This window comes from Rhinolophus sinicus, linkage group LG14, assembly GCF_036562045.2.
Source record: "Rhinolophus sinicus isolate RSC01 linkage group LG14, ASM3656204v1, whole genome shotgun sequence".
Classification (NCBI taxonomy): Eukaryota; Metazoa; Chordata; class Mammalia; order Chiroptera; family Rhinolophidae; genus Rhinolophus; species Rhinolophus sinicus.
The window spans coordinates 13329200-13340935 of record NC_133763.1 but is presented as its reverse complement, the minus strand read 5'-3'; positions in this window follow the sequence as shown (position 1 = coordinate 13340935).

Sequence of the window (11736 nt, the reverse complement as noted above, 5' to 3'; positions counted from 1 at the left end):
GTGTTATGTTATTGCCTCTTAAATAAAACTATAGATCACCAAGTCTACTTTTCTTGGTCACTTCCTTTACTTTTTTCCTTCTAGGACCCTCTGTGGGTCCCTAAGTCTATGGGCCTGCATTATTATATTCATGGTCCTCCATTTTGCTGGCCAAGAAAAAAGACCCAAGGGAACAACGTGAAAACATAAATGTCCTTTTCTCTAAGGATGTTCTAGAATCATCTGGGCCTGTGAAAGCATTGCTGTGCTGGGAGGGAGATGAGTGACACCAAGCAACCACCCCCACCAAGACCCCTTCCAAGGGTCTAAGCTGTTGCTCTAATCAGAAACCTCACAAACTTCACAGTGGTACATACTGGTCCCATGATGGCTTTGTCAACCTTTACTGGGGACCAATGTGAACTTTATACCAAGTAATGCATATGAGAGAGAGAAAAAAAATGTTTTGTAAAGCAGCATTTAATTGAAGAGATGTCCAAATAGTAACAACAGGCTGAGTGATTGCCTAAGTCAGGACAGGCTAATTTTCTACCTTGACAAAGTAGTTTCCCAAAGGAGGAAGGAGAACGTGGATTTGGGGAGAGGAGGAGAACAGGTGATTACAAGAACATGACAGTAGTATTTTGAACCAAACTATTAACACTTAAAAATATCAACTCTCATGAAACACAGTGGCCTATTTACTAGGACATCTACTGCAGCTGGCAAAAATAATAAAGACAATAATAATACAGACATACCTCATTTTGTTTTACTTTGCTTTATTCCACTTTGCAGACATAGCATTGCATTCGTTACAAATTGAAAGTTTGTGGTAACCCTGCGTTGAGCAAGCCTGTCGGCACCATTGTTTCCAACAGCACTTATTCACTTTGTGTCTCTGTGTCACATTTTGGTAATTCTCAAAATATTTCAAAGTTTTCACTGTTACTATACGTGTTATAGTGATCTATGATCAGTGGATCTTTGATGTTACTGTTATCATTGTTTTGGGGTGCCAGGAACCATGCCCACATAAGAGGACAAACTTAATTGATAAATGTTGTGTGTATTCTGACTGCCCCACCAACCAGCCATTCCCCTCTCTCTCCTCCTCTCCGTGGGCCACCCTGTTCCCTGAAACACAACAATATTGAAAGTAGCCTCTGAGTGTTCAAGTGAAAGGAAGAGTCCCATAGGCATTTAATCACTTTAGATCAAAAGTTAGAAATGATTAGGCTTAGTGAGGATGACATGTTGAAAGCTGGGATAGACTGAAAGCCAGGCCTCTTGCACCAAACAGTTAGCCAAGTTGTAGATGCAAAGAAAAAGTTCTTGAGGGAAATTGAAAGTGCTACTCCAGTAAACACAGGAATGATAAGAAAGTAAAATAGCCTCATGCTGACGTAGAGAAAGTTAGAGGGGTCTGAATAGAAGATCAAACCAGTCATAACATTCCCTTAGGTGAAAGCCTGATCCAGAGCAAGGCCCTAACTCTCTTCAATTCTACGAAGGCTGAGAGAGGTGAGGAATCTGCAGAAGAAAAGTTTGAAGCTAGCCAAGGTTGGTTCATGGGGTTTAAGGATAGAAACTCTTTCCATAACATAAAAGTGCAGGTTGAAGCAGAAAGTGTTGATGGAAAAGCCGCAGCAAGTTATCCAGAAGGTCCAGCTAAGACAATTCATGAAGAAGGTGGCTGCACAAAACAACAGATTTTCAATGCAGATGAAACAGCCTCATATTGGAAGAAGATGCCATCTAGGACCTTCATCGCTAGAGAGAAGAAGTCAACGCCTGGCTTCAAGCCTTCAAAGGACAGGCTGACTCTCTTCTTAGGGGCTAATGCAGCTGGTGAGTTTAAATTGTAGCCAACGTTCATTTACCATTCCAAAAATCCTAGGCCCCTTAAGAATGATGCTAAATCTGCTCTGTCTGTGCATTATAAATCGAACAACAAAGCCTGGATGGCAGCACATCTGTTTACAACATGGTTTACTGAATATTTTAAGCCCACCATAGGGACCTACTGCTCAGAAAAAAGTTTCCTTTCAAAATGTTGCTGCTAGGTTTTATTACTCTCTGATGTTTATGCTTAGAAAATTTACTGGAGGTAGGTTATTTTTGTAACCAAAGGATAAAGCAATCTTTTCCACTTTCATTTGAGTCTCCACTGCATGCTTCCACTGCAGTCTCATCCTTCTCCCTAAGGGGGAGTCAAGGAGCCCTCATTTGAGGTCTCCTCTGAACTCTGTAAGACCCTTTGTGTGCCTCCACTTAACACTCTGTTATAAATGCATCTTATTCTGTGGGCAGATCATTTATTTTCTTGTCTATCTCCCCCTCTAATCTGTTAACAGAGGGTGAAAGACTTTGTCTTAATTATCTCTAGATCCTTATCACCTAGCTAATAGCTGGCATCTACGGCAGTAAGTTATCAATAAGTATTGGCAGGATAGAATGGAAAGGAGAGAATGAAACAACCAGTCTGATTTTTTTCCTACTCAGACAATCTGATTTTTCATTAGCCAGTCTTACACTTAACAAGTAAATAAATGCCAAGCCTGTATGTCTCAGCTCCTCAGCTATAACCAATGAGTGGTGGAACTAACATCTCTTGACCATCATATCCTGATATAAAAAACAACTTGGCAAAAATCAAAAAGTGTTCTAGGATCTTCTTTTTGAAGTCCTGGCTGTCATGCGGGGAGGCCTGCGGGGTCTCAGCTCCCGCTCCCCACATGAGAATGCAGGATGTGGCTAGGCCAAAAAGGAACACCCACGGAGCCATAGGTAGGGAAGTCATACCACTATAGTCTCATTGGAGGCTGGATTCACACAACGTGCGACCTGCCGTCCACTTCTCTCTGCTAACCGACCGACTCGCTAACTGCAATCCCCGCTTGCTAGCTCAGCCACCATCTTCTTGCTAGCTCCCATTTTCTGCTAGCATAGCCTCGGCAGTTATATTAGTTGACAATGGCTCACTGGTTACAGCTGACAACTAGCCACAGCTGATGGCCATTTAATCACAGTTGATGGCCATTTACTACATGAGCCAGCACCTTTCCACGTGAGGCAGAGAGCCTGGAAACTGCACTCCAGGCTCTGTCTGCACACTGACCCATTGAGAATGTTGGGAGGGCAGCCTGGGGGGGTCCACAGAACTTAAGAGTCCCCTCCTTCAGATCAATGCACAGAGAACCCCTTAGCTGAGCCAGTGAAGGATAACTTTATAAAGAGCAGACAACTAGTTATCTACACAAAAGAAAATCTTCCTACCAGTAATAACTCCATTAACATCTTAGCAGCTTTTCCATTATGAATCTGACATTTCCTTCTTCTTCAAAGCCCAGTTTGAGCGCTTTTCATTTTTTAAATGAAATAATAAAGCCATCAACACAATAAAAGCTATGCAATATTTATAATCAGGGGTCTTTAGGGTATATTTTATGTTAAGGAAAAGATTGAGTTACTAGGCCTTCCCTTTTAAATCCCTTAAAACCTTCAGCTTTAGAATGAGAGACTCAAACTCTTCCCTCAGGTCTTAACTTTTATGTGGCCTCTTATTACCTTTTTTTTTTTTTTTAATCCCCTCTAAAACTCCAAATCCCCTCCACATAGCTTCAACTCTTTCCACGGCTCAACTGGCAGCAGGCTGATCTTTTTATTGGTGGGTAATGGATTTAGTTTGATTGCTGACACAAGAACAATGAGAGGATAAACAATTCCATTTGTGGCCATGAAATTCCCCATCTGTTTAGCGTGGTTCTGACTGAAGAACCCGGGACAGAGACAGATGAATGAGCCTGCCACACCTGATGCTAATGACATCCGTCATACAAGCTGAACATGTGGCTTCATAAATCAAGAGCTAATAGCAACTCTGGTTGTTCATGTCATTAACTCACCAGCCAGCCATTTAAATACCTAAGAATTTACCATAATGTTGAGCACAGGCACCAAATTTGCAATTCTGAGCTCACCAAGAAACCAGAGGTAGCAAGGGAAGCCAAAAATCATTTTCTAAGTTAAAACATATGATGCCTGGAATTGGTTTCAAAATAAAATGGATGGGTACGTGGGTAGAGGTAAGGATGAAAAAAGATTGGCCATAAATTGCTCATTGTTAACGATGAGTGATGGGAGCCTGGGGGTCCATTATACTGTATCTTCAGTTCTGTATATGTTTAAAATTATTCACAATGAAAAGTTTTTAAAAATTGAATAAATTGGGAAAAGGGAGCTTCCATTGTGTAACACAAGCATTTTTGCCTAATGTTGTCTTTTCCTAAAGAAACAGAAAAAATTACGCTCACACAACAGTTCAAACACTTGACAAAGCAAATAAGCCATCACCATCACACAGTAAAGCAACACTTTTCAAAGGGAGAAGATCAAGCAACACCTACCGTGGTTTTTCAGGAACCCACATCACTCCACTGAGGAGAACCGCCTTGCCCAAGATCACGCTCCTTCCCAAAGTGGTCACTACCAGTGCCAGCCAAGTAGGAGGTCAGTTAGGATTCCCAGCCAAGCACCTTGTCCCAGCTTGGATAACTCTGAAGACTGCCCAGCTTCAGAGTTCCTTCGGGAAGTTGGCTGAGTTCCTTGCTGGGACTACATTGCAGTCCCGCAGCTTCCTCTGCCCACTCCCACTTCCTTCGCTTCTCCCCCAGGTGTTGATACTGCCCGCGCTGGGCAGCAAACTTCCTGCCTGCAACTGTCAGCGTTGTCTTCCTGGGAACTTGACCTGCAACATGACCCTCCCTCCAAAGCTCTTTCTCTTTTAGTTTTCTCCTAGTGCCATCCTTAGCTCCTCTCTTTCTCTCACACCCACAGCCTATTGGTCAGAAATCTTACTGCTATTTACCTTAAATTATATCCAGAATCTGACCAATTCTCACGACCTCTTCTACCACCTTCCTGATCCAATTCCCCATCATCTCTCACCTGTGATATTGCAATGGCCTCCCAACTTTTCTCTCTGCTTCTGCCCTTGCCACCCTTCAATCCCTCTCAACAGAGAACCAGAATGCAGGTTGTGGGGACAGAGTCCCAGAGAGCAGTTTCCAGGCTCTCGGCCTCACGTGGAAAGGTGCTGGCTCAGTTATTAGATGGCCATCAGCTGTAATCAGATGGCCATCCGTTGTGGCTGAATGGCCATAAGCTGTTCCCGGTTAGCCATTAGCCACTAATATGACTGCCGTGGCTACGCTAGGGGGTTGGTTGGTTGGCAGAGTAGCAGATGACGGATTGCGGATTGTGTGGCTCCTGCTTCCTGTATCTCCAACCCAGCCGCCGTCAAGAATATAATGGTATAAACCCCCTATCCATGGCTCCGTGGGTGTTCCTTTTTGGCCTCACCATGTCCTGCGTTCTTGTGCAGGGAGCGGGAGCTGAGTCCCTGCAGGACACAGGTCTCAACTCAGGTCATGACACAGCTCTGCCTGAAGTCCTTCCCACTCAGAGTAAACGCTAAATCCTTGCTGTGATCGGGCACACCTAGGGCCAGCTGACTTGATACCTGATGTCCCCGCATAATTTTAATAGCAATTGCTTTCACTCTCAAAAGTAGCCTAGTTTGGATCACAAATGACATGGCCAGCCTACCGATAAGGCCCTTGGTGAAGCAGCCTCCTGCTACCCCTTAGACCTCATCTCCTAACACCTGCCCCTTGTTCACTCTATTCCAGTGACTTATACCATCACATTGGGCCGTAAAATTTCAACATATGAATTTTTGCAGGCACGAACATTCAGACCATAGCATCTGGCTATCACCTCTCTCCCTCAGTAGAATGTAAGCTCATCGTCTCCAGTGCTCGATGCATAGTAGGTATTCAATAAATATCTGTTGAAAAAAAATGAATGAACAAAACATGGATGAACCTCAGAAATATTATGCTAAATGGAAGAAGCCAGACACAAAAGGTCACATTATTATATAATTTCATTAATAGGAAATATTCAGAATAGATAAATCTGCAGAGACAGAATGCAGACTGGTGGCTGCTAGAGGCTAGGGGAAAGGGAAATAGGGATCGACTGCTTCATGGGTACGAGGTTTCCTTTTGAGGTGATAAAAATATTTTATGCCTAGGTAGTGATGATAGCGGTAATGGTAGCACAGCATTGTGAATGCACTAAATCCCACTGAAATGTATGTTTTAAAACAGTTAATTTTATGTTTGTGAATTTCACCTCACTAAAAAAAAGCATAAAACAACAAATGAATGAACATTTGTAGAGTAGAGAGGTCTGGCAGTGTCAGGACTTTCCTGTAAGAGTGGGGAGAGGCGAGGGGAGTGGCGGATTTCTCAGGCCACAGCAGGACAGCCTGAGCACTGTCTGTGTTAAAGCCCATGCTCAAGGCAGGGAGAACATGACCAGTAGCGTGCCTGGGTCCTGCTCATTTATGCCATAATTCAACAACCATATTAAATGCCTATGAGGTCCCAGTCATTGCCCACTCTGAACCCTATGGAGTGCTGTGCCAGCACCCCAAAGAGGAAATCAAGCTGTAATAATAGGTCATGCAAAAGCCCTGCACATCATTTTCAAGTGATTTTCTTTCAAATGAATGTAATATGATAGATTCCTCTTTCTTCCAGAACTTTCCCTGGATGAAACTGTTGCAGTGTCTAAGAACACAAGTTTTGGGGCAGGCTGCCTGGGTTCTGATTCTGGTTCAATATCTTGATAATGATAAAATCTTAGACCACTTATTCTCACTCAGGGGTAAATTTGCTCCTAGGGACATTTGGTAATGTCTAGAGACAAGTTTGATCGTTACAACTGAAGGAATGTTACTGGCAGCTAATGGGTAAAGGTCAGGGATGCCACAAAGCATCCTACAATGCAAAGGACAAGTCCCCACAACAAAGAATTATCTGGCCCCAGACAATTGAGAAACTTCCTTAAACCAATTGCTAAGCCAATTTGGGCCTCAGTTTTCTCATCTGTAAAATGGTGATACTAGTCCTGGGCCAACTTAAAGGCTTGTGAGAATTAAATAAAATAGTGAGCAAAAGGCTCATAGCATAGTGCTTGGCACATAGTGCTATTTTTTTTAAGCATTACTACGACTGTGTCTGATTATCTCGATTATCGAAGACTATATTAAGACCAGGTGAATTTGTTTTCTGCCCCTATTCAAGCCCTAGCTGCGAGCCTCTAACATGGGAGCATCATGGTCACAGGAGATAGAGCGTGCTCAGTACCGGGGCCAGAAAACCCACTCCAATGGGCTTGCCTGAGTGAGCGTAAAGGATAGGACACCCAATTAGATTTGAATTTCAGTAAACAACAAATAGTTTTTTAGTATAAGTATATTGCCCCATGCAATATTTGGGACATACTTATACCAGAAAAATGCTTTGTTATTTTTCTTAAATTAAAACTTAACTGCATAACCTGTATTGTTTCTAACCCCCTGTACTCCAAGCACCTGCCATCTGATAAAGAGCGTCTTCACCCGCAAAGAACATCACTTTGCATAAGTTAAAGATCGAAACCATCTCTTTCTCTCTGTCTCTGTCTCTCTCAGAGGAACTGAAAGTTGAATGTTATATATCTGCTAAAATTACAAGTGTATCTCTAATTTCACAAAATAAGCCACTGAAGCTTAAACACAGAGGCTTCTCAGAGGCCCACAGCCTGGTGCCCCCAAGTCTGCAAAGACTGGCACTGTGGCACAGTATGGAGTCCAGGTTTTGGAGTCATGACTGACCCGGGCTAGGGACTGTCTTATGTAAAATGATCATGGGCCCACCTTGCAGGGTTGTTGTAGGGCAAATGTATAAAGTGCCTGGTACCTCACAGGTATTCAACAGTAAATCATCCACATAGTATCTGTCACGTTATGGGTTCGATAAATGTGGACTGAACTCATGAAGCCAGGAGACCACAAACCACATTCATGTTGAGGGGCTACTGCCCCTCTTCCCAGTCACTAAATCCACATCCCCCAGGTGCTTTTAAAGCCCTATACTCCTGGGAATCACTCCAGGTCTTTGGAATCAGAAAGAATGGGGGTGGGACCCAGGCATGCAGACGTTTACCAAGCTGCTTAGCAGTTCTAATGTGCAGGCAGGGGTAAGAACCACAGATCCAGCTCTTGGAGGAAGCTTCTGTCAAGGAGGAGCCTCTTCTGTCCATCAGTGGTTCTCAGGCTCTAGGAAGATCAGAAGCCCTGGAGAGCTGTTCAGATACAGATTGCTGGGCCCTACCCCAGAGTTTCTGACTGAGTAGGTGGCGTAGGGGGTTTGGCAGGTGGGGACCACTCTGAGAATTTGCATGTCTAACAAGCTGGTGCTGCTGTCTGGGGACAATTTGAGAACCACCTCACTCCACCCAAACCCTAGCTGCATATTATAGTCACCGGAGACGTTTTTAAGTACCTATGCCTGCGCCCTAGAGAATCAATCATGTTTAAATAGTCTGGTGGGGGAGCCAAGCACCTCATGTGGGTCAGGGATGTCTGCTCTCCTTATGTGAACTCTCCTCTCACGCCAGTGTGTCTGGGGTCAGCCAGGAGGGCTTCACAGGGAATCTTCACAAACTCAGTCTTCAGGCCCCCACCCCAGACCTGTGGAATCAGAATCCGCACTTTAACAAGACCCCTGGTGATTCCTGTGTACTTTCTTTTTTGTCCCCCCTTTTTCCACCATCCCCGCCCCCCCGGGCCCCCACTCTGGTTCAAGCCGTTGTTTCTCAGTCTAGTTGTGTAGGACACAGCTCCCTGGCCCATGCTGATGCTATGAGCCAAGCTGAGGCAGTCGGTCGCCTGGTGACTACGGCATTAGGAGCGTGGTGCTTGCTCTAACCACCTGAGCCACCGGGCTGGCTCCCTCCTATGTACTTTCAAGTCTGAGAAGCATTGCTTAGGTTTCAGCCTAAATGGAAGTTCCTCAGAGAAAGTTTCTTCTAAGGGTCTTTGCAAGGGTGCATCTCCAGAGCTCTCAGGTTTGAGAGAGAAATACAGAGGTAGCACCCACCACTGATCTCTTCCCACTAGGCAAACAAGTAACCAAGACTTTTGCAGAACACGCAGTAAAGAAATAAAGGCTTCCATTGATGTTAATTGACTACCCTTGGAGTTAAGTGTAGAAGCAAACTTTTTAAAGGGCATAAGTGGGCATCCACGTGCCACCAGTGTAGAACTCTCAGCAGTGACTTTCCAGAACCTTGGAGAAGAGGACCACAGACCAGAACAGACTTCCCTTATTTAGCCTTAGCCTGGTCTGAGACAGGGGTTGTCACCAGTACACATACGTCTGGTATATACTGCATACAGATTATAGAGTTTTTATTGCAACATGAGGACTCAGCCATTCATTCACTCCTCCACGGATTGTAAAGTACCTGGGCGAGGAGGACCCTAACTGTCTAATGTGATCAAGATTCTAGGCTCAGAGCTCAAAAACCAAACTGGATCGTGTTGGCAAAACATTTAAAGATTAACAATATCAAGTGTTGCCAAGGGTGTGGGGAATAAGGCCCTCATACCCTATGGTGAAAGTGTCAAGTGATGCTGAATTTTTGAAAGGCAATGTGGAAAAATTCCTCACAATTTCAAACATGCATATGCTATGACCTGCGGTTCCACAACTAGAAGTGTAGCCTGCAGAAGTATTAGAAGACATATATACAGATGCATACATAAGGATGTACTTCACAGCATTGTTTCTGCTTTTTAAAAAATGCAACAAGCTGTAGGTCTATCAAGAAAGAAGTGGATACATTCTTATAACACACTGGTCTTCTGCTCACGTATTTAAAGAATGCAACTATATATGTTCATACCTGAGTGGGTGTTTATGTATGTGTGTATGTGTAGCATGACTCCATTTCTATTTTTAAAAAGTTTTATATATATATAAAATCTGGAAATACACACACTAATCTGTAAACAATGATTGCTGTTAGGAAGTGAGACTAAAATTGGGGAAGTATATTTCACTTTTTCTGTATACTCATCTACAATTTTTGAATTTGTTATAATAAGCATGTATTATTTTGTATTATTTAAAATATATTTCAAGCAGGTAAAAACGATTTCTTAAGAATTGTTTTTTTTCTGGGTGTGTTTCCTTACATTAGTCCATTTAGTTATGTGTTTCAGGCTTATTCATTAGATATAGCACAATATATTCTAATTGATTAAATATGGGATTTCTTAGAGAAAGCCTAGTCCAGTCCGGACCCTTTAAGATTAAATCCAGATAACTATGATTGGCTTCTGGGCGCCCCAAAGGGGTCTTAATTTCAATTTCAAACCAGGTCCTTGAAACTCATTTGTGTCTCCTGCCCTTTAATATGAGTATCGCCTCTTATGAAGTATGTGGTGAACCAAACCCCAGATTTCTCGTTAATGAATTGCTACTAAATCTGGTCACCCCCACTTCTGTACTTAATTTTTTAAAATGTAAATGTAGATGATTTGTTTAGTTCTGTTAAATCTCATCTTGTAGGTTTTATTGCCTGCCATCTGTTAACACAATTTCAGTCTGTTAACATAATTTTGGATCTTGCTTCCTATTGCTTTAGATATTCCTCTAAACTTTACATTATCTAAAAATTGAATCACTATAGAAGATATCAAATTTATAGACACCTCTTTTAGAAAGTATCCCCGTTAGCTGAAAATGACCAAAATCTACTTAAACTTCAGCAAAAAGGAAATTTATCGGATGGAGACTGAGGTTTCTCATTGACCACAAGACAGGTGTGAGTCTAAGCCTGAGAGAAAGGCAGGAAACAGGAAACTATCAAGCTGGGGCAATACTCTTCCCCCCCTTATCTCCTTCTGCTCTGCCTTTCTCAATCCTCTCAAACCCACCCCTCACTGTCCCAATGCTACCCTCCCACCCAAGCCCCCATCCCTCCCACTGGCTCTTCCTGGAGTGTGCCCATAACCACAGACCCACCAAGTGCGGGCCAAGGTGAGAGTCCCTGCTCCCCTCCCCCAGCTAGAACTCTTTACCCTGGATTTACATTCAGGCCTCAGGCCCTTTCCAGACCAACAGTTCCATTTATCTCCACTGGCCTCCCCTCAACTTCACCTGCATTGGCCCTGAGAGCCACCCCAGGTGTACAGAGTGAATACCTTCCCCTGGCCCCAGACTAAGGCCCAATTTCTGTTTCCAGGAGGCAGCAATTTGTGTTAGCTGTCTACCCTGGCTCAATCAAATGTGGCCAAGGGGACAAATTCAGGTAGAACGAACACGGCTTCCCAGAGCCATTTTCTGTGGCTGGTGAAATTCTCAGAGACATGGGTATAATACTGACAACTACTTGATGAGCACATGCCCCAAATTTGTCTACTACAGACATGTCCATGAATGCCAAGTCCAAATGTAAGAGATTGTGACTCAGGTTCAAAGAAGGAAAAATGACTGTAGAGGTAAATATGGAGTGTCATTTAGGGGTTAAATACATTGGCTTTGGAGTCAAGTTGGAGATCAAATACAATATGTGCCATGAAGTAGGTATTTTAATTTTCGGCAACTTACTCAATCTCTTCATGTCTTAGTTCCCTCATCTGTAAGGTGGCACAAATAATAGTCTTATTGGGTAGTTGCAGATATTAAATGAGATTATATATCCAGCTTCCTAGCTCTTAGCAAGCATTTAACAAATGCCAACTATCATTATTAGCATTATTACATCATTATCATTATTTATATGAAGAAGTAAATCTGTAAGGGTGTAATGAAAGGCAATGGGTTTGACATAATACACATGTTTCCACCATAC